The sequence below is a fragment of the Podarcis vaucheri genome (assembly GCF_965113315.1).
Source record: "Podarcis vaucheri genome assembly, chromosome: 4".
Classification (NCBI taxonomy): Eukaryota; Metazoa; Chordata; class Lepidosauria; order Squamata; family Lacertidae; genus Podarcis; species Podarcis vaucheri.
In genome coordinates, this window is record NC_138762.1 from 109,898,368 (window position 1) to 109,921,825 (window position 23,458).

A 23,458-nucleotide genomic window follows, 5' to 3' on the forward strand; every position below is an offset into this window, starting at 1 on the left:
TAGATGACCCTTGGGGTCGCTTCCAACTCTAAGATTCTATGATTCTATCGGTGGGACCTCCAGGCAAGGCCAGAAAGGGCCAGGAGTGCAGCTACTTGAGACTTCTGCAACAGGAGGAACAAATGACAGACAGACAGCGATATTTCAGAAGATTAGAGCATAACAAATGAGGAGGAGCGAAGAATTTGGAAGCTTTGGTAGAAGATGATTATCAAATCCAGCCCCCATCTTCCTTATTGCCCATCCTAGTAATCCCATTTGGAAGATCAACAAGAATGTGAGATGCTTAGCCATCTTTGAGCTGGTAGTGTTCTCTTAATATTTTTGCAGTACTGTACACAGATGGACAATAAGCTTTAGAATGAACGCCAAATTGTAGCTATATTGTAAAAAAGTAGGCAAGAGTTGTCCCTTGATGTAGCTTGGACAGCAGAAGTTCCAAGGCAGCACTGGCATACAGATTTAAAAATTGGTGAATAGGAAAAGCTCCAGTTGGTTACAGCATGCATCCAGGTTTTTATGACTTCTCATTGCATTACTTCATACTCTCCAAAGCAGGTGCTAGAAGGTTTTACATGCTCAGTGATGGGAGCTGGTAAGAAAAACTCAGTCACTGTAAAAGTGACCTCCCTTAAAAGGTCGGTACACCATCTCTGCTGGTGCAGACAAAAGAACTTCTGCATAAAGCAGCGGTGGTCTCTGAGGTCATCCTAATAAAAGTGACTGGCTTATGAGATCCAGGAACATTTAGGCTAGACCAGGATTCCCCAAACTCCACATGTTAAAGTGAATTTCAACACAAAAAGGTAATGCTATGCTTTGAACTTAAAGGTCTTAAGGAGAGCCTCCTCTTTAGATGGTACTACTGTATGTATTGCTTCCCTTTAGAATGTGGTAAGCCAGGCCTGCTGCAAATGACAGTTCTTTTGCTCATTCTGCTGAGTAGGGCCCTGAGGATCCTGCCCCAAAGTCCTGCCTTGATGGCACTGTTACTTGCTTGCTTCTTTCCTTCTACCAGGACTCTGTAAATGACTTAAACATGTACAAGAACTGATTTCACACAGCTGAGGGAAGCGGGCTTCTGTCAGAAGGTATACTTTCAGCTGGTCACCTGAATAGATGTCATATGCATACGGACTATACAGCTTGGGATCCCGTAAGAAGCAGCTTTTACATGTGTGCAGCACATGTTTTTTATTGGTACCAAATTGCTGATTGAAGGTGGTGCCCCACACCCAGCCTAGTGGTGGAGGCTGATGGTGCCTGGGTGACAAGTGCAGATCTTCTTAGGAATAAACCTTTAGGTGGGAGCATCTATTGACATTTCAACCAGATTTTGTTACCAGGTAAGAGATATTCACAAGGTGCTTCTAAATATCCATAAGATCATTTTGATTTACAGCTGAATGCCTGAAAAACACAATATAGTTCCCTTTAATTTAGTACTGGCTGCACTAGTTTTCAGTGCAAGGCCTTGAGCACAGCTTGGTTGTTGAATGCGCGCTTGCTGGGCCACCTGCACAGGACTGCTAGAAGAGCAGGGGCTGTGTATCCATCTCTACCCGTGGCTTGCTGGTGCTCCGGCTGCATGCAGAGAGCTTTCTTTGCGTACAGCTGTGTACAAGGGATTCTGTTCAAGTGTTCTAATAAAGACACACGGGTTGGTTTTCAAGGCTGATGCCATAATGCCATCCTTCACGCATGTTTATTCCACATGCAAGTCACATCTGAAAACAATTAAGGGCACAATGCTTTCATTGTTATACCTGGGAGCCTTGAAGCGCATGCTGAAGAAGGTTTATGCAGAAGGCAGTCCCACTGCGTTCAATAGGTTTAACCCCTTAGGAAGCATGCCTAAGTTTAACTTAGACATACAGCGGTGTCCCTCTTAAAGGCTGATAGCCGAGGCTGTTTTTTCTTTCAAAATAAAATTGGAGGCAAAATTTGCTTGCACATAAGCTGTAAACATATGTGGGTATAAGACTGAGTGCCAACCCCCCCCCCTCAGAGAACTACGCACTGTGCAGTTCTCTGTGAACCACTGATCAGGCGATGCTTCTGGGTGCACAGAAGGAAGGAAGCTCAGAGGCTTCTGCAGTCCTGAAACTGTTGGGCTAGAACTGGGAATGTTTAGTCCTGCTGTATGTAGAACTGGCCCATGCAGTGAATGATCAGAACTGCAGTTTAAAACATCCTTTTTAATAGTGACTCTGGACTTGCCCCACCCACCTGTGAGGCTACTGGGTCTTCCTAAAATGGAAGGCAGGGCCAACCCGCCCACCGGGCAGAGTGGAGCAGCCCACCTTGGGTGGCACCTCCACAGGTGCCCCAGCAGCCCCTGGCATTGCATTGCATTTAGTAGCCCTATTAGCTGCTTGTCACCTGAAGGTCTCCAAGCGACTTGCAGCAGCAGCAGCAGCAACAACAAATATGCACTGCAGATTACTGTAGGAGGGAAAGGGGGGAATCATATAATACATTATATTACTGTGTGTATGTATGTATATACTGTATGTATACCATAATATCCCCCCAAATCCCCGTGTTTAAATAATAAACAAAGCAATGCTCAGACCCACTAATTACCAAAGAAATAAAATACACAAAACCTCAAACTCCCCATAGTCCAAAAATCATTCCCACCAGACCAATATTTCTGGTCTCAACCTCCCCACCCACCCAGACGTCTGGGGTCAAGGCCAGCTGCTGCACATCCATGGTGGGGCGTCCTGCCTCTCCTTTTCCTTCATGGGGAGCAGCAACAAAGCAGCGGGAAGAAGACGGAACCAGAGTTCTACCTGCTTTGCTGCTCCTCTCCTGCTGCTCAGGGGCCCCGGCTTGGGTCCCAGATTATGGGGGCCCAATGGCACCCGCAACATAACGTGGGTGGCATGATGATGTCGTGAAATCAAGATGTCACATGAAATTGGCACACCGCAGTCGTGCTTCTGAGGCCTCGCAGGGCCAAGAAGCCAGGCCGAAGGCCTCATGAGACCTCCAATGTGACTGACGGTTTTTACTGGAATGGGAGCCCCGCTGTGTGGGTGATGAGCACCCAGGGGCCCCTCTAGTTGGCCCCAGTGCTGCTGCTGCTGCTGGGGGCCTGCTGCTGCGACTGCTGGGATTGCGTGGCTGCAGCAGCTGCTTCTGGAGAGATCTGGCTGAACTCTGCAAGATCTTACAAAAGTTCTGCTTGCTCTTACTAGAAGCTACTGGCACGCACAAATGCTCTTCTGGTTCTGGTTTGCCTCAAATCTCTGACTTCTGATTCCTGTCTCCTGCTCACCTCTGACAGCTGCCCAAAACTGAGCCTTGACCAAGTGGAAGTCATTCCTTCCCTCTGCGCTGGGAGTGATTTCATAGAATCATAGAATCATGGAGTTGGAAGAGACCACAAGGGCCATCGAGTCCAACCCCCTGCCAAGCAGGAAACACCATCAGAGCACTCCTGACATATGGTTGTCAAGCCTCTGCTTAAAGACCTCCAAAAAAGGAGACTCCACCACACTCCTTGGCAGCAAATTCCACTGTCAAACAGCTCTTACTGTCAGGAAGTTCTTCCTAATGTTTAGGTGATTTGTCCAGTCAAATCTGATGTGCAGGCACAACAAAATAACCTACTTCCAGCAAGAGGCTCTTTGGAAAAAGCCAAGGCCAGAACAATGAATCAGAGGTTGCAGGCAGCTCTGGGTTCACCAAGAGTCCTTAATATTATTAGTTCTTCCTGGCACACCATCTGCCTGAGCAAGGTTACGCTAGAGAATCCCAAAAAGTCTATAATGGCTTCTTCTGAGAAACAGCAAAATGTGGAGACAGTGAGAGCAGACGTACTTGCTGCAACACTTTACATCCTAATCATCCTCATGTAGTAAAAGTTGCTTTTCCAATTCACAACCAACACATTCATGTCTATTTGTTGCAGAAGATGTCACTGGAATTTAAATCCCCTTTTAACCTAAATGATGGGTGGGCTTGTGTTCACTAGCTGTGGAAGAATTTGCTATCCACCCACCATTGTATAATTTTTGTAGATTAAACTGTGTTGATTTTCTGACAAATACAGGTTTTGTGGAAATCGGATGACAAAAAAAATTAAACTTAAAAATTTATGATACTTATAAAAACTGGCTGGAAAATTTCAGCTCGTAAAGACACGAGGCAATGCTTTGTGGCTTATAGTTAAAACTCTTGTGAGGCAATATTCTTGATTTTACTACTAGCAGATTAATCTTGGTATTAAAATAGGTAGTATAAAGGTAGCAGGGCTCTTCTCTTTAGGCGGTTCCTGTGCGGTTGGGCCTTGCTCTTCAGATCAAAGCGGGAAAAGGTTTTTGATGACTTAATTTACCCACTTCTATACAGTGAATACTGTATAGAAAATACTGAAAGGACATTTAAGAGGTGCAACAGTAGATTACTGGCTGTTAAGCAACTGTTAACTTTGGTTTGTCATTCTCTGTGACAAGCAGAATCAGAAGGGCAGCGCAGTCTCACTGAGGAGATATGTAGGGGTTCCTGTTGCACAAAGCTGTGCAACCCCTGCCAGCATTTACATGCATCCAACTGCCATTGAAAAGTTAAGACTAGAGTGGCCAACTTTGATGGCAATAGGAGCATTGGATGATAGACAAAGCCAACATCATTCATCTCATTTTATCCTTGGCAAAACCCTCAAAAGGACAAAATGGTTTTGCCTCTAAGCTGATGAGGATGGAAAGGCAAACATTTAAACTTCTCATTCTGATAAGAAAATTCAAACGTGCTCAAAGCTTACGCCTTTCAGTATCCTTGTGGTTCCATTAATGCACTGCCATTCAGTAAAATATAAAAGAACCAAAAGGATCTTTCTGTACTCAGCTTTATATCTCATGTTATCTTCCATAAAACTATTCTTCAGCAATGGAACTGGTGGTACAAAGGTGATTACCTCTTAAAATGCTATTGGTGAGGTGTTGGGTTTGTTTTTTTTTATAAAAAGAATCTGCTTAAATTGGATGCATTCATGAAGCAGCAACTACATTAATATTTGCAGGCAATTGACACTGAGATGTGACAGGAGCACATGGTCAGCTTCCCAGTGCGTCTGTTGGGGAGAACCTACTTTTTGCCTATGGGAGTGGCAATGCAACTTTATTCCAATCTGTTCATCGCTGCCCTACAATCCCCACCATCTTTGGCTACCTAAACAATTCTTGCCATTTCTCTTTGTTGCACCTTATGAGCAATAAAATAAAACAGGACATTTTTTCCAACGTGCATGCAAAAATGAGGTAAATCTTATTGGTGCAGCTCCACAATGAAACCTTAACTCCCTGCAATTGCTTCTTCATCTCTTGCTACTCTTTCTCCCCTCTGTGCATCAGAGTCAACAGAGTTTAGACTGGGGGATGGGGTCTATCACTGCTCCCTTTATGTTATGCTGGAAAATGCTGTGTACCTTATGTTTGTGATGCTGTGTAAAAAAACGACACCTCACAGAAACGTCTATCCATAGTATGTATTGCATTCCCAGTGAAGCTGTAGTAATGTGATTTTTAGTAAGATTTATTGTTATGCTTTTCCTACCACCACTCAGGTGAAAATTTAATTTACTAATGAGTTATGACTGTTGACTAATGAGATGCATGGAAAGGTTAGGCTTTTCAGGAGTGAAACCACGCCCCCATTCTGGTAGCTGCAAATATAGGGCTTTTGCAACTCATTAGCAAATGTAATCTCTCTAATGTATCATGCCCTCATTATGCGAGTGACATTTCAATGTATTGTTTTAGGACTTTTTCCACACAATATTAGTGATGTGTATATAACGGGGGGGGGGGGGAGTACTATTGATCCTTCTGGTCAGGTCTCTCCCTCTCCAAATAAGTAGGTATTTTTTTCCTTGTATGAGACAAGCTCTGGAGACATATTCATTGAACCCCGTGGGGTCAGCTTACATAGCTTCCCAGCCATTCAGTGAACTCATCTGCTGGCAAGTCTGGTGTAAGTCTTTTCCCTTATAAAGGAAAGTCTTTTCTCTTTGACCACCAGGGGAAAGGCTGCAGACTTTTGCTCTCCACTCCCACTCCTTGCCTCCACGGCCTGTTTCTATCTGGTAATGGTGGATGCTTCAACTCCCTGGGATGATATTGCAACTCTGCTGTAGTTGTGCTGGTATAAGGTGGTGCAGAAAGGCCCACCTCACCTGTAGAGCATGTGCCCAACTTTTAGAGTATTGCACGCTGACTCCTCAGCATATCTTCCATCACAGTTAGCAGGGCTAGAAAAAGCCTCTAACTTTGGACCCTCAATAGCTTTTAGCAAGCTGTGATTGGACCACAGGTTTGAATCTCAGAGCTGCTTCACATACTACAAGGAGTGTGTGGATGCAGTTTGTTATGTTGAAAAGGAAACTTCTGCATGGAGACATTTCAAATAAATCCTCTATGTCTGAAACCATTCCAAGTTGGATTTCCCCTCCTCAGGTGCTTTCCTGTTTCCACCTGAAGCTGCTCCAATACAGACCAGTGTTGCTGTGCTCACACTGGAACTGTGTGCATGCCTGTGTCATGTGCAAGTTCTCTTTCAGATTTTATAAACAAAAGCCTCCTCGTTGACATATGTCACCTATATAAGCTGGACTTGATATATTGTGGGGAAAGGATGGTTTACATGTTAGATGTTTCTCCTGTCAACCCCTTTAATTTAAAAGACCTTATGTGAAGCATTAAAATGGGATCTAGAAAGGTCATGAATGTGTAGATAAGTAAAAACTGAGTCCCTACATCCCGCTGAATTTAGTGGTCCGAGTAGACATGTAAAGGACTCCACTGTGTGCGAATGGGACTTCACATATGCAAGTGGCTTTCAAATTTCCCACAAGGAACTCGCCTCTTAAGTGTCAGAACTGTTTCACAGTCTCCAGCATTTCCCAAATGATAAATGGGGCACACATGTATCCTTAGGACAACAATCACTGCATGAGCCCATTGCAGATTGTTAAATCCTCTGCTCTCTATTAAATTACTTTGCATCAGCCTGCAGTATACCCCAATATTTCCCTTTCACTTGAGAATGTTCAGTATTATGTTTAGATTAATAATGGATCTGATTGTGTTGTATTACTTTATTTATTTATTTAATTTTTTTTTAAAATCCTACTTTTCCTCAAGAGAGAACAGAACACTACTTGCAATCAATAAAAACGCACAAAGAGTGTAGAAAGAACAATATCCTATAGATTTTAAAAATGAGAAATAAGGAGCAAAACTACGATTGGCTGGATAAAATAGCATTATGAAGTACCCATTAAAATAATTTCCAGCAGAGTTAAAAACAATTAAGAGCCAGAAGCCGTCCAGGAAGAGGAAGGCTTTCACTATGCAGCAAAAAGTCCTTAATGAGGAGGCAAGTTGAGCTCCCCTTGGGAAGGGGCTCCAGAGCCCGCAGTCAAGGCTGCATGTCCTGGCACTTTGTGGGTTTTTATAAGGAGAAATGATGGAAGGGAAGCCGGCAGTGTGCTGGTGTTTGTGTCTCTGCATGCATTTAAATACATGTGCATTAGAACGGAGCTGCATGTCTGCTCTGATTCAGAAATTTAACCTGAACAGACTCAAGGGGAGAGCAGTAAATCTCTGAGGAATTCTAGTGCAATTATGTGCGTGCGAACAAAACTTTAAAAAGTTATCACCCAAGGGCAAAAAGAGGGCAGTGGTTTAACAGAGGCAGGCCCAGCAAACAGGGACAGTGGCAGCGTGTGAAGTTTTACTGTCCCCAAAGCAGCTAGACAGGGGCAGTTTGTTGGGAAGTCCCTCAAGGAAAAGATGAAAGGAACATTGCGGGAGTAGCTGCCTGGCCTGGAGGCCTTTCCCTTTGGCATGATTTTAAATCACCTTTTGAATCTCCTGGGTCTCAGGAGGATATTTGAGTCTGCCCTTTTTTGTTCTGCTGAATTGCTAGACACATTAGCCTGTATAATGTGACCTTTCTTATCCAGAAACCTGAGTCCCCAAAGCACAAAGATATTCAGAGAATTCTTCAAAGACTTCACAAACTTCCCTTTGTTTTATGTTTTTCTGGTTCCCACAATCTTTTAATTGTGAAGATCTTTTCTTCTGTCTCTTGGATCAAGTGTACGTATAAGCTTTTAACCAGGGGAAAGCATTGCTGAAGTACATCAGTAGCCTAGAAATGGTATACAACTGACCGCAAAAAAAAAGAAGCTTAGGCACTTGAGATTGTTAAGAGCTCTTCTCATTTGAAATGGATTTTCCCACTCTTGATGTCTAACTGAAAAAGGAATGAAACTCAGACCACTTTTTCTTTATAATACCTTAGCACAAGAATAGGCATGTTTTTATCCCTTTTTGCAACTTAGCATACCTGCAGAGCGACATCATCCAATGGTGCTTCTCTTTTTCTTCCTTTCTTGCTTTCCTGTTAAAAGTATGCAAAGTAAAAATAAAAAATGAAACTGCACATTCCAATATGATGGCTCTGCTTCTAAGCCTTCATTGTCACATTAGGAATTTTCTTTCAAGATATTCATATGCTCTAATTTCCCCCCCATATGCCATATAAAGTATGGCTTGATGAAGGGCTTAATTAGTATATATTAATTTGCTTTCATTTAATATTTCCTGTTTCAGTCGTTCTCATCCTTGGTCCACAGATGTTCTTGAACTGCAACTCCCATCATCCCTGACCCCTGGCTTCCTGGCTAGGAATAATGGGGGTTGTAGTTTCATAACATCTACAGACCCAAGACGGAGAGAGGCTGGAATCCCCACTTCACAATTTCCTGTTAAGTCAGATATAAGCATCAGAATAAAACCAACTTCTTTCTGATGCTTCATGAAATAATCTAAACAAGATATATTGTACATCCAACAGTGTAATGGATTTCACTAATAGAAGAATTTCAAAGACAAATCTAAATCACTTACATCAATTTAGCTCTAATTTCTGGGGAAATATTCTAAAGCCCTGGAGGGATAATTCTTAGTGTAGCTTTTGGGCATTAATTTCTTCATGTATTTATCTTAAAAATGCATTCAAGGTTGCTGTATGAAATATGCAATACTTTAGGGTACCCTAACTTTCCATTTATATTGTATTCTCCTTCTGGCAGTGAAGCCCCTGACATGCACTGTGTGAACTAGTTTGGTGCCTGGAATGTTTACAGTCAAACATCTGCAAGAAGAGCCTTGATGGATCAGGTGGAGGGTTCATAGAGTCAAGCGTCTTGTTTACAACAGCAGCAGCCAGCCAGAACTAGACATTGCAGCACAGCCAGGCACTTGGTTTCAGACTCTCACTTCTGTCAACTGAAAGGTGTACAGGAGAGGGGAGCAGATTTTTGCTGATTCCCTGCTTCTCTCTTTCCCTTGCACTTCCCTGCATCACTTTCTATGCTGCTCCAGACGGTCCCCCAAACCTTCTGGACCCCCATTAATATCAGTGCTGTATCTGCAGTTTTCCCCCTAGGGGCCAAAGGTCTGCACTGCACTGGTCTGCCCCATGGCTGGCACCAATGTGTGTGTATGGGGGTGGAGGTGGTGAGAAAGTCTTTCTGCTCTTCATGTCCCATGCAGGCTTCCATAGAAAGGGCTGTCTCCTTGCCTGTCCTAGGAAGAGGTGAGAAGCTGCAGCAGGAAATAATAATAATAATAATAATAATAATAATAATAATAATAATAATAATAATAATTAAATTTGCTGTCCATCTGATTGGGTTGCCCCAGCCGTTCTAGGCAGCTTCCAGCCAATTAAAACTTCTGAGCACAGTCAACCACGCTGCATCTGTCATCAAAGCCTGAACCCGCCTTTATGTCCCTTCTGTGTCAGCAGAACATGAAGGAAGAGCCAGGACCTGGCGACAACAGGGTGTGGCAGATGGAGGCATGCCATTCACCATCCACCTACCACTTCTAATAAGTGGACGCTGCCTGGAAGGTGTGGAGCCACCGAGTGTGTGTGGCAGCGGCTGCAGGGAGGGTGTCTCTAAACTCGCATTTCTAGTTCCTGTGTTACTGAAAACCAATTTCCCTGCTTATGCCTTTCTAGAACATCTAAACAGACTTCTGTGTAGTTGCCAGTGCCTGCAGGAAGCAGTTAAAGGGTACTGATGAATATATATTACTTAAGATTTTCTGCATGCTGGGATGGAGATATGGCTGATGGGATGAATCAGAATCAACTTGTTGACAAGCCAGCAATAGTGAATGATTAAGGTATGAATCTGACCTAACTGTATAGAGAGCAGGTTGGATAGCTGAGCAAATTGAGTCTGCTGTGGCAGAGACAAAAATAATTGCACACTGTAACTACAGAGCATATCCCGGCAGTTACTTCATTAAGAAGCCTTTCTATTTAGTTATCCTGGCTATCGTTTTCTGCATTAGATCCCTCATGCAATTCACAATTCCACAGCTGGAGAGCTGAAATACATGAAACCAACCCTTTTCACAGCACTGAAGTTTCTGCAATGGCAAGAGTCATAGCCACAGACTCACCAAGAACCTTATTTGCCAGTCCTAGTTGTGCGGGTCTCTCCAAGAGTGGATCCTTCACAGAAGTATTCTATAGTTTGCTGTGTGTAGGGGAGGCACATTGCAATGGATGATTGTGCTGCATTCACTGGCATGTCTGCAATGCATCTGTGAAGTGGAAATCTGCAAAGGCAGGGATCGCCATGGCTCAGAGAGGTGCCTGCAATATGTCAGCATTCAGACATTACAAATATGCCCCTGAACACATGTACAGTGAGGTGTGGGAGGAGAGTCTGTTCTCTCCCCACATGGTACGTGCATTCTGGAGGAGAGCCGACAGGAGATTAGGGTACTTGAAGATGCAGTTGGGGGCAGTGATCACTTTTCAGTTGCTGAATTAAGTAGCAGTCTTAATTGTGAATGTGACCCAGAAGAAGAGGGCCCAGCCAGATCCGTGGGCCCAGTGGCAACAGAAGCAACGAGGCTGAATAACAATCCAGGCAGTAGCATCACACCTGGATCTGAGCCAGAGCCCCTCCTTCGGGGGCTGCTTGAGCCAGGGACTCCTGAACTGAGCCAGGGACCCCTTTCCCTAGGGACCCTATGCACCCCTATGCCTACTCCTTAGGGCAGGCAGAGAGGCAAAGAAGAGGCAGAGTGATGGGCCAGACCACGGCCAGTGCAAGGCCTCCCCTTCTTTGGTGCGAGGCTGATCTGAACCTAGAAGAATGAAAGGTCGTAGTTCAGCCCTGGGCTTCATGGAAGAAAGTTGCTCATGCGTGAGCTTTCCAGGGTCCTGCATTCTTGCTTCTCTTGCTGAGCACCTCAATACTTGTATGTATTTCCACTCAAGGTATGCACTGTTAAATCTTGCTTAATTTCTATGACTTGCCTCTGTCCCTGTGCATTTAGCATTGAATACCATCCTAAGGCACACTTCCAGCAATTCACCAACTTTTATCATGTTCCTAGAGCCCCAGAGTTCCCTCCCCTGACTGCATTGTCTGTGTAGATTCATACATATGAAAAATGAGGAATTTATCTGACTGCTTTTTCAGTGTCTGCCTGTTTAAATGGCAAAAAGTGATATTCTCAGTTTCTTTTGCCAGCCGCTTCAGTGCACTTTGTGTGTATGTACCAGCTGTGGTTATTACACCTCCACACCAGAACCTCTGTATTATGAACATCTGCTGTAGCTGATGGCTCCATTCCTTGCCAGATGTGTTTTGTAATTCTCAAGGTCTCTGCAGCTGCACGTCCCATTTGTTTTGGTGAGGCTTATACTGGCACCATAGTTTAAGGATTGGGCCATTTTTACATGATTTTGTTGTCATAAAAAGAAATGTTATTGCAGTAGCAGATCAATGAAGGCTGCATATACCAGAGACCTCTTGTAAACTTATGAAACTCTGCATTCTGTTGTGTAAATACTGAATTGATGAGGGTGGGTTGGGAATAGTCAGGAAAGAGAGGCTCCAGTAGTGCATTTTTTACCACACACCAAACTTGTAATCATTTTAAAGCTCAATATAAACGAGGGTTGCCACATCTTGAAGAGCAAAAAAAGGACAGCCCAAGCTGCTGCCAGCCTGAGTGGAGGCGGGACCCCAACTCCTACCTGGTCTTTGCTGAGAAGGCTTCACTCTGCAGCGGCGCTTCTGCTTCCGGGGCATGTTGGCCCCGCAAAAGAGGACATGTCCAGGTTTTCCTGGACATATGGCAACCCTATATAAACTTAAGATTGTAATATATATTGATCATGAGTGATTTGAATGCAGAGCCTCAAATCCAATAGATTTGACTGCATCTAAACCTGCGAATATACTGTCTTCAACACAAATTGTCTTTCTTGCTACTTAGTAAAATTCTGTGTATTAAAGAGCTGCCGAGATCAATTGTCAGTTCCATCTACTGTAAATCATTGTGAAAGACCACAATATTGGGTCTCAGCGGTTTTAGATATATTAACATTCTAGTAAACCACTGAAAGTCTTCTTTACCGGAAAGCACTAGATGCAATTTGACCTTTTTATAATATAAAAATCAGATCTTCTCATTCAGGATTTTATAATGCAGTAAAAACAGCATGGCTCATGAAATGTAGTATATGCATTCTAGTTTCCTGTAAATATAATAGTACTTGGGTTGTATTTGATTATTTTATCACACCTGCTGTATTCAATTATACTAGTATATATACATATTTCTTCCTACAGTGTTGCTGGGTTCCCCCACCACACTCCAGCCCAAGCCGTGGTTTTCAAACTTCATATCAATTTAAAAGCAATCCTTTCCTCATAGGTGCCTGTCGGGGAATTCCAGCTAGTCTGAAAGAAAAGCCCTAGATGATGGACAAAGGATTATAAGGTTTGTTCTAGGTAAAGTGGGGTGTCATCCAGCTGTGTTGAGCTGCTTCTTCCCTACATATTTACTAACAGTACACCAGATAACACCTTCATGCTTCAATTTTCTGGAGAAGATCTGTGCTGAGGGAGCTGATTTCCAGTGATGCTTTTCCGCTATTGCTAATCATGTCACTGAGGAACTCCTGAGATGCTCCCAAGGAACCACAGGGTTCCCTGGAGTGCAAACTGAATACGTCTGCCACAGAGCTTACTGGGACTGTAGAGCAACATATTTTAAACCATTTGGGAATCAATGTGTTGTAAATGACTTTTCTGGTTGCTTGTCAGGTCTAATGTCCTGGATTGCAATCCTTGCCCCACTTGCTTGGGAGGAAGCCCCATTTAACTCAGTGGAACTTCCTTTCAGGTAGAGATGTCTAGGACTGAGCAGGCGGGAAACAAAAGAATTGCTGTTCTGAGGATCAGTCCTAGTGTACCTGCATGAAATATGCTCTTTGCCAAACCATGTTGTCTACTCTTAGGGCAGTAGCTTTGGGTATTCCAATCTTTGACAGAGTTGGAGAAGACCAAGACTTCCAGTTCCTGTCCCAGCTGATGTGGATGGAATACATCAAGCCAACACAATCCAGATACATGACAGGGTTCTGACATGGGAACAGTAAGAGGAGCATATGAGCAGGTACAAGCGTTCAGGCCAGGAGTCTTAAACAAAATAAGAGTGAAAGGAACGGTATGAATCAACACCGTACCAAATGTTGAGTTTTTAAATGCAGATAAGGCCACAGTTTGAAAGAATTGTAAAAATGTGCAGTATCAGTGGTAGTATGTGTCTCATGGAGAGCAAAATTGCAGATGCAGATATGAACACAAATCACAGCATAGCACTAAGTTTCCCATGTAGCAATGCTCTGATATCTGTCCTCATTCAGGGAAAAGGATGAATTGATAAAAACTTACAAGGGTGATTCTAGTGCCCTCCTAGCTCAAAAGCCTATTAAAGCCTTGGGAAAGCAAACGAAGAGCTAAATTTTCCTTCTCTCTTTTTTCCTTCTCTGGCTGTCAGAGGGGTGAGGATGGCTCACTCTTCGGGTCACTGCAGATTGATTTTGTGTAGCACACTAAAAAGAACTGAGGGGGATTTTTCAGGGGGGTTGTCTCTGTATGACTTGCTTTTAAAGATTTCCATTTGTACTATTGATTTTTTATTTTTTCATCTTTCCTTTGCTGAGAAGGGCTTGTCATTTTAAGAAACAAATGGCACATATTCTGTGAGGCAAAATAGACTCCCCATCCTTCTTTGGGGGATCTTCTGAGCTGGCAAGGAAATGCCACCTTAGCCCAATTCCAATGGCCCTGTTCCTTTGCAGGTCATAGTCTTTAGTCTTTGAAGTAGCACCTTGGGACTGTGAGGCTAATGATGTGATTAATAGGGAAGTTATGTAAATATGGATCTGGTTTATTCATATTTCTAGCTTGGTAGTAGACTATAATCCTTGCTGAACCTGGATTCTCAAAGTAAGCTTTTGCCCAGGGGGCGAGGACTTGTTTGTGCTTTTAAATGTATCCCAGTAGTAGAGATAATGTGATGCTCTTTCCATATCAATTGGATGACCTTCTGTTTTACTGTGCTGCTTAATATGAAAAGCTATGAAAAAGCACAATTTGGCTTAGACCTGTTCAGAGGCTGCCTTATGGAGCTTGGTGGGGAGAGAGCTTCATTCCCTACCATCTGCATTCACTTTTGGGACATCAAATAATGGCTGTAACCTTTTGTGTTTTGACATGTGGGTCTAATTTGCCAGCATAGTAGGGTTGCCCAGTGGATAAAGCTTGATGAATTACAAGCAAATAGGTCCTGCAGTTCTGTGCTGGATACTGCTAAAATGTGATTTGTTTCTTCTCCCCCCCCCCCCAAAAAAAGGAACCGTCTATCTGTTTTTGTTTTGTTTTGTATTTTACTTTTGACCAGAATTGGATGAAATTTGCAGGCTACATTGCCTCTTCTGAGGCGATGCATCTTGCAAAAGGCTAGCAGCAGAGTATGACTCAATAAGCTCTCCACACCAAGAAAGAGTTCCAAAGTTTTACTGCAAATTGTCTTTAAATTTGTTACAAAAAGTTGTACATACAAACCAACACATTGCTCTTAAACAATGAGCAATGCAGTCCAGTTTTCTTTAAGTTCTTACTTGTTTATATAGTCTAAGAACTATTATTTCTCTGATCCCAAAGAGAAATTCAAATAAGTACGGTAAGTTGCTTCTTCATTGTGCTGTCAGCTTCTGAGAGAGACCCAGGGCTCTTCCATACTTACCTTTGCTAGGCACAGGTCTGCTCTTTAAAGCTCCCTGTCCAAGCATCCTTCTCCAACAGTGCTTTCCATAACAAAACCTGCTCTTTACCACTGAATCAGAGCAAATGACAATCTGCAAATTGCCATTAGTTCTAATTCAGCATTAAAAAGTGACTTTTCCTGGGGAAAGCAGCAGAACAGCAGCAGCAATTGGACATGGACTTAGAAAGCACTATGGTTGCCAAAAGTGAAAATCTAGACAAAATTGTTGACCTCCTCACCTCCACCACCCCGAAGTTGTTGAGCCATTGGGCTTTTGGGAGATTTTTAAAGCTTTTAAATTAAAAAATCTCCCTGGTTTCCATACCTCTGTGTTTTCCTGGACATTTTGCCAATTCAGCGAAAATCCACCCAGACGCCATTTGAACAGTCCCATTCGCAGACATGTCAGCCCTAATGATGAGGACCCCTGCGGAGCTGAATTGGACCTGAAGGCTGGAGGTTCCTCTCTGCAGTACCACTGTGTGGAGTAATGCTCACCAACTTGAACAGCCTTCAAAGGGAATTTGACAAATCTAAGGAGCATAAGGCCATCCGTGGCTACTAGCAATGTTAGCTACCTCTAGCATCTGAGTAGCATGTCTCCAAACTGTAGCTGGTAGGGAGCAAAAGTGGGGGAAATGTTGTACTCTGGTGCTGCTTGTGGCTTCCCCTAGGCATCTGATTGGCCACTGTCAGAACACGGTGGATTCCATGGGCCTTGGGCCTGATCCAAGAGGGCTCTTCTTACACTAGAGTTTTATTCTTGTCTGCGTACCATGATATCTTTCATCAGTCACACTGATGTAATGTGTATGAGCAGCAGAGGTTAGCCAAGGGCAAAGCAACAAGCAATCAACCCAGAGAGCTTCTGTTTTATCTGCCCAGTTGCTGGAAGTAAATTAAGTTTGTATTCCCACCTATGGTTTCAAACAGTAGTAGTTTATTCTAACAATGACAGTAAAGGCAATAAAGGACTTCACTTTATACTCTCCATATTACCACCTCAGCTTACACCCAGTGTGTTGGCTATAGTGGTAGGATAAATTCTGCAATTGGGTGACTTGCTTCCTCACCCCACCCCCAGGTAATGGAGTTTCATTTCCTCCAGACCCTGGCGTTCCCAGGTGCTGTTGCAGCATCCAGAGACTCATTCCCTGCGCCAAGAGTCTTTGGACCTCATTCGCTCCTGTCCAGTAAGTTGTGCAGATTGGGTGGAGCTGCTCCTCCCAATTCTCTTCTTTAAAAAGTGTTCCTATACTTAGTACATTACTAAGCATGGGCTGCAGCTTTGAGAAAGCAGTGCTGCTGTTACTCAGGTAAGTGTATGCATTGGGGCTATAAAGCAGGACGGAGCCGGTGATCTGTGTGTGTTCCTTTTGCAAGTGTTGAAATCCATTTGCGGCAATTTTAACAGACATATTGCAATACTGAACAGCTGAAGCCTCACCCTTCAAGTGCTGGCCCTCCTTTTCTTTCAGTCATACCCTCATTGTAATAAACATTTGCACTGCTCTTGAGTGCCTTTAGTTTCTTGGTGTCCTCCGCCTTCCCAGTTGCTGCGGCTGATGGAATGGCAGCAACAGGTCCTTTTCCGTTTGCTTTATTAGCCTCTTGGACACCTTCAGGCGCACACAGATTGCACATGTAGACTGTGAAGTGGGACTGGTTCTAGTAATCCTGTTCTCCCTCCCACCCCGATGTCTGTGTATTCAGAGGAAGACCTGAAAAGGGCCACTGTGGACACACGTAGGCTCTTTATGCACACAGCTGTAGGTGCATAGAAGCCCCTTTCAGAGCTGAAAGCACAGGGCTAAGGGCAGCAGCAGAACTTGCTACCACCTCAGTGGGTTCCCAGCCTATGCATGGAGAAGAGAGCTGGGAAGGAATGGCAAGAAGGCTGCTTGCTTGTTTGCCCACTGCAACAGCAACAAAATGGGTGACAAGAAGAAGAAGAAGCTGCCCCCACCTCTGCCAGTTATCCCCCCTCCCCCGCTTAGCTTAGTTTCCTTTGCTGTTTATATACCTGGTCCAGCAGCAGATGTGTGAGCAAGACATGCAGCCCATTCTTCCTTGGGCAGCATTGGCGGCTCCTCCTCCTCCTGATGATCCCTCTTCCACACGCCATAATGGGCAGGCAAGGGCACAGGAGAGCATAGGACAAGGAGCAAGCCGTGGCCGTTCTGCCTCATCACCCTAACCACTAAGTCTGCCTGCCCCTGCCTACCAAGCAGGAGTTGCTGCAGCCTGCCTTCTCCATGGGTGTGGGCTGCAGCAGATGGGAGAAGGAGCAGGAGGAATGGTGGGGATGGGCTACTAGAAAAGATTCAGTCCTCTCTTAGGGCCGCACGGTGGTAGCTGCAGCTTTTCTCAAGAGTTTGGGTTTTGGAAGTGACTGGTCAGGGCAGCCTTGCTGATTGCTGCTACTGCATTTCTTCTTTCTCCTTAACCCACCTTGGGGGTTCTGCACCTGCAGCCCTGCAAGGAGGAGAAGCCCCTGTTGGCAAAGGAGATAGAGAGAATAGAGAAGAAGAAGTCTGCAAGCACCGTAAAATCAACACACGTGATCAGTGAGGGTTTGGGGGGAGACGTAGGGGAGGGGTGATTTGTTCACCTTTGTTGAATATGCTAATTTTGAAACTGGAGAATATTTGGTGCAACCCTAGGATGAGGTGGTGTGTGTGTGCGCGCACACACACAAATTCCATTCCATTCTTGTGCGCCTTGGCAATCAGCTGTTTTATTATAGGTCTGCTGTTGCTTTACAATGCTGCCAAATAATATTCTGGAGGGAGACTTTGCCTGACCAATTTTTGCAGAATTGTAATGCATAGGCAATATGTCTCTTGCTGTGGTTTTAGCAGCTACTGTGGAGTGTGCAGGGAGAGCAACAAAATGGAGCACATGGGGAAACAAAGAAAATGTTCACAGGGTTATAAAGAGAGTGATACAAATTATGAGGGGAGAGGGTTTTTTATGAAGGTTTTGTTGATGAAATGACTTTTTCTCGCCACATGAAAATTAAAGAATCCCTGGACCCAAACCCTTTTAATACCCCAAACAAGGCTTCTGCCACTGCAGGAAGTCAATTATCTCCATGGCAACGAAAACAAATAGTGAGCACTGCCTTAGCAGCCACAAAGGATAAAAGGTGCATCTAAAATTAATTTATGTCTTGGGATCAGACACTTCAGATGAGAGAACTGGTCCATAAAGCACCCAAGAGAAGCTATTAAAAGGAAAAACAAAATAAACCCACTAGTTTTGCTCTCGGGGGAGCAATGTTAGGAGCCTGCGCATTTGTTTTGATTCTGCCTTGAAGCAAGGGCTGGGCAAACTCTGCACCCCTTCTTCCATCACTCCTCCGTTAAGGTTCCCATATAATGCTGAGTCTTGCCACAGAGTGTTTATTGTAATTATTATTACTGTTATTTTTTAATAAATTATAATCTGCCCTTCATCTATATGAGCATTTTCCAACCTTTGCTTGTGTGAGAAGCCTTTTTCTAATCTCAAAAAGATTCATAGAGCCCCACATGCTAACTGTTGCAATTTTAGGCTCCATTAATTGAGAAAATACAAAACGACAAACAACTTTTATGAACTTAGTAGCACTTTTGAAGAAATTCATGGATGTGGCAAAATCAAGAAAGAAAGAAAAAAATAATTTATTTATTTCTCTAATCAACGACCCAAGCAATTAATTCCAAAAGGTGTTAAATATATATTTGTGTTATTTATAAACATAAATTCATTTCTTTCTCCAGTATGCCCCCTGATCAATCCAGTTAATTAATTTAAAAGATATGTTTTTTTTATAAATACAAATTCATTTATTTCTTTCACAAATATGCTCACTGATCAACCCAGTTAATAAATTTAAAAAGGTATGAAAGATAAGTTTTTTATTTATAATATAAATACATTCATTTATTTCCCCAGCAACAATCAACAATTTACCAATCGATCTGAACAAAATGCAAATTTACTTGTTTATTTATTTCCAACGGAACTGAGCTGACATACAGTGGTACCTTGGGTTACATGCGCTTCAGGTTACATACGCTTCAGGTTACAGACTCTGCTAACCCAGAAATACTGCTTCAGGTTAAGAACTTTGCTTCAGGATGAGAACAGAAATCATGCTCGGGCGGTGTGGCGGACGTGGGAGGCCCCATTAGCTAAAGTGGTACCTCAGGTTGAGAATAGTTTCAGCTTAAGAACGGACCTCCGGAACGAATTAAGTTCTTAACCCGAGGGACCACTGTAATCCCAAAAGAATTAAAATGGAAACATTTATTGCCATTAATGTACCTAGAAATAAGACTTAATATTTCAATGCAATCCTTAATCCCTATAATTAAATCTATTTTTATATATAATTAAATATTTATATTTATGTATTTTTTGTTCTTAAAAGCCGGAGGGCATGGGCAGCGAATGCCACTTAGGACAATAACCTGCCCCAAAAGATCTACTCCCAAAATCACCTAAACCAGGGGGGGGGGGGACCAGGGGGAAAGCCCCAGCCATAGAATTTATTCCAATAAGGCACCAGAAGTAAACTAAGGAAACAGAATTCAACAAGTAATTCTTCTGCAGAAAGCCCACCAATGGTCCACAATGCAAAGCCCGCTGAAATAAAATTGGGGTCTTTAAGCTGCCAAGCTGTATTCTGCTTCCCGCTAATAAGCCCTTTGTGTGGTGCAACGTAAAAGGCCCTGGGCAAAATGTGCCTCCACAAACAATATGGCAAAGCGGGGAATGCAACCCCCAAAGTACTGATTTCCTGCACCTCAGTGCCAGGCTCTTTGAAGTTCACTGAGCATCACAAGGGAAGTGAGAAAGACACAGGCCAAAGCTGCTGAACTGTGTCCCTGCACTTTGCAACAGATGCAAGCAGCACTCCTGCAGATAAGCAAGGTTCTTGGAGATGTTGCTGCTGTGAAGAGGAGCGTGGCAGAAGAACTAAACCAAGCACTGCCTGGAAGAGTATTAATCGCGGACCCCTTGGGATAACTGTGGGTCTGCAGTCCGCAGGATGTGAACCACAGGTCTGTACAAATAGAGTGACCTACACACACACACACACACAGAGAGAGAGAGACACACACGTCCACTTCAAAGCTGGAGCTGCAAATTGCACAATTAGTGGGCATTGAAAGGCAATGCGATTCACTAAATGGAAGTGAATAAAAAAATAGAAGTGCCATAAGGGCAAAGTTTCTGTCTGCAGAATAAGGAGAAAATTTCCAAATAAACCCATAACACAAATTAGCTGCAGAACAGCATTACTGATTATTGCAATGCACTTGGCTGAGGCGTCTTCAGGAGTGGCTTCGTTGGACTGGGAGTCTCTCACTCTTGGTAGGAGTGACCACGGTTGAATCACACAACTTGCTTTGTACAGATTGTCCAAGTCCCACAGAATCATTCTCACAATATGTGTTTATTATTAGAAATATCAATATCCATCAATTATGTCTAAGACAGCTATCCGTAATAAGCAGCTGGTGAAAGGCTAGGAGTTCTCTCATTCCTTTGGTGTAAAGCTTTATTCATTGGTTGTAAGTTTTTAAATTTCCCTTTCAATACAGTTTTTGCTTCTGCCTTTGGATTTATATACTTATTTTGCTGCTACTGAAAGTTGCATGTAATGGTAAATTATTTTGTTTTTATAATGACTGTTTTGTGATGATTTACTAATATGCACTTAACTCCCTTCAATCCTACTTTGTGGGAGAAAATATTTTAAATAAATATTATGTGGGGACAATTAGCCTTATAGCCTCAGTACACACAGATCTCACACAGGTTTTAAATCTCAAGTGTGGAGTTATGCCAGAACAAAACAAAGATCACACTGCAATTTATGGTCACAGGTGGTGGGGCATTCCTGGGTGAAGTTTTTACACTCAGATTCATTCTTATTCCATTTGTGTTCTGATCTCCTTCTGCAGCAGAATGGGGCAAAGCAGTTATCTAAGCAAAGGTAACCTCCAAGTAAAAACAAAATTAAACATATATTAGAAGATGTTATGACTATACCCTCTTGAAAATATGTTTTGGAGTTTTCATGTTTCTGGAAACACCAAAGCTGATAAGCTTACATAGCATATGGCAGCGCACTCATTCCCGCATAGGGATGTACTAATGCCACATCTCCACAAACTGGCCTCCAGAAAACTCTCTGAATCACTCTGTGTATCTCAATTATTGAGTGCGTGCCCCTTTTCTCTATTTTAAAGGGCACAAAGTCGCTGATAAATGGGGAAAGGGCAACATTCTTTTGATAACAGAGTCGCTTAGTAAACTATGGCATAGTGTCAAATTAACTACATATGTACAAATTGGACAGAAACCATTAAGAAAAAGGGTTGTTTATCAGATCTAGAGTGTGTACAGTTGAGATGGCTTTCAGTGGCCCCATATCCCGTATGTCCTTTGCTGCTTTTTTCTGTGCGTGTTCACAAAGGCTGTTCTTATAGCATCATGTGAACTCTTTCTGCTCTTAATTTGTTTCTAAAGTTACATTGGGCTCTTTAAGTAAAATGGCCCATTACATGCAAATATTTGTGTTAAGTGGTCTCCATCGCGTGAAGTGGCTTGGAATTTTGTCCAGTTACTGAACAAAAAGTGCAATCATACTAAGTGATCTCACATCACGAAATGAACAGTATTTGCATGTAATGGACAATTCTGCTTAAAGGCTACTACTATATGTGTGTGTGGTAAAAAAAAAACAATGAATGGAGTTACACACATGTTTCCATTTGCTTCAGTGGAAATCCTACAGTATTTATACTTATCTATAAGTAAGTCCAATTGAACTTGAGCCATACTTTTTAATAGAAATGTACAGGATTATACAATTAAGGCCATGCCATGTCCCCACTGAAAGGCATAAGTCTCACAGCATAATAATCCTTTACTTCTCAGATGTAAGGCCGAGGGAGCGATTGTTCTTATGCTCATGGGCTCCTTATAGGCATCTGATTGGCAACTGTGGAAACTTACTGCCTGGTAAGCAGAGTGGAATACACCCTAAGAAATATAAATCCTACAGGGCACGGTCATGTGTTTTTATGAAACTGGCTTGAAACTACATCCTATTGCAAAGGTCCAAGGAAGGTACCAGTCTTATAGCGCGCACACACACACACACACACACACACACACACACACACACCGATCTTAGAAGAGTGTGCCAGTTTAATTGTTTTTCCTTCACCAAGCAGGTGATATTACCAAGCCAACCTAGCCGTTCAAAAGCATGTCAAGTGCAAGTAGATAAATAGGTACCTCTGTGATGGGAAAGTAAATGGCATTTCCATGCACTTGTCGCGGTCCTCTGTGCGACAGTAGCAGTTTAGTCCTGCTGGCCACATGACCCAGAAAAGTGTTTGTGGACAAACACCGGCTTCCTTGGTCTGAAGAGAGATGAGCGCTGCACCCCATAGTCAAGTTTGACTGGACTTAACTGTTCAGGGGTCCTTTACCATTACCTATTACCAAGCAGGTAATACAAGAACATATATTCTTGGGTAGCACTTATGACAGCCATGTTAAATAGGCAAGTATTATTATCCCTACTTAAGAACATAATGTAAGAAGAGCCCTGCTGGGTATGACCAAACACGTATCCTGTTCTATCAGTGGTCAACCCATAAGCAAGTTATCAGCACAAGCACACTCTTCTGCCCATGCTCCATAGCAGCTGGCATTCGTTGGCATACGGTCTCTGATGCAAGGGGAAGTACACAGCCATCAGCACTAGCAGCCATTGATAGTCTTCTCACCCAGGAATTTGTCTCAATTCATTTTAAAGCCATCCAAGTTTGCAGCCATCATCACATTTCGTTTACAGATGAGAAGGCTGAGAATGTGTGACTTGCCCAAGATAGCACTAAGAAGATTGTTTTCACAAGAGGAGTGGGGGATTCATTCTGTGCACACAAAGCGTTTCCTGAGCTCTGTTCTTCCTTGTCTTCCTCCTTCCATGACACCCTTTATGACACTGTCATTTACTAATGAGTAGCAGACAGGGGATGTGGGTGGCACTGTGGTGTAAACCACTGAGCCTTGGGATTGCTGATTGGAAGGTTGGCAGTTCAAATCGCCGCAACAGGGTGAGCTCCTGTTATTTGGTCCCAGCTCCTGCCAACCCAGCAGTTCAAAAGCATGTCAAAGTGCAAGCAGATAAATGGGTACCCCTCCAGCGGGAAGATAAATGGCGTTTCCCTTCGCTGCTTTGGTTTTGCCAGAAGCGGCTTAGTCATGCTGGCCACATG

At 43.2% G+C, this 23,458-nt stretch overlaps 1 long non-coding RNA gene across 1 annotated transcript in view; it reads left to right on the forward strand.

Annotated features, from left to right (window-relative positions):
• The window catches only part of LOC309531774, a 46,058-nt gene that overhangs the window by 17,257 nt on the left and 5,343 nt on the right, over positions 1 to 23,458 (forward strand). The window contains exon 2 of the long non-coding RNA XR_014219446.1: positions 12,771 to 12,836. This is a non-coding gene — a long non-coding RNA (uncharacterized lncRNA). The remainder of the gene's footprint in view (positions 1 to 12,770; positions 12,837 to 23,458) is intronic.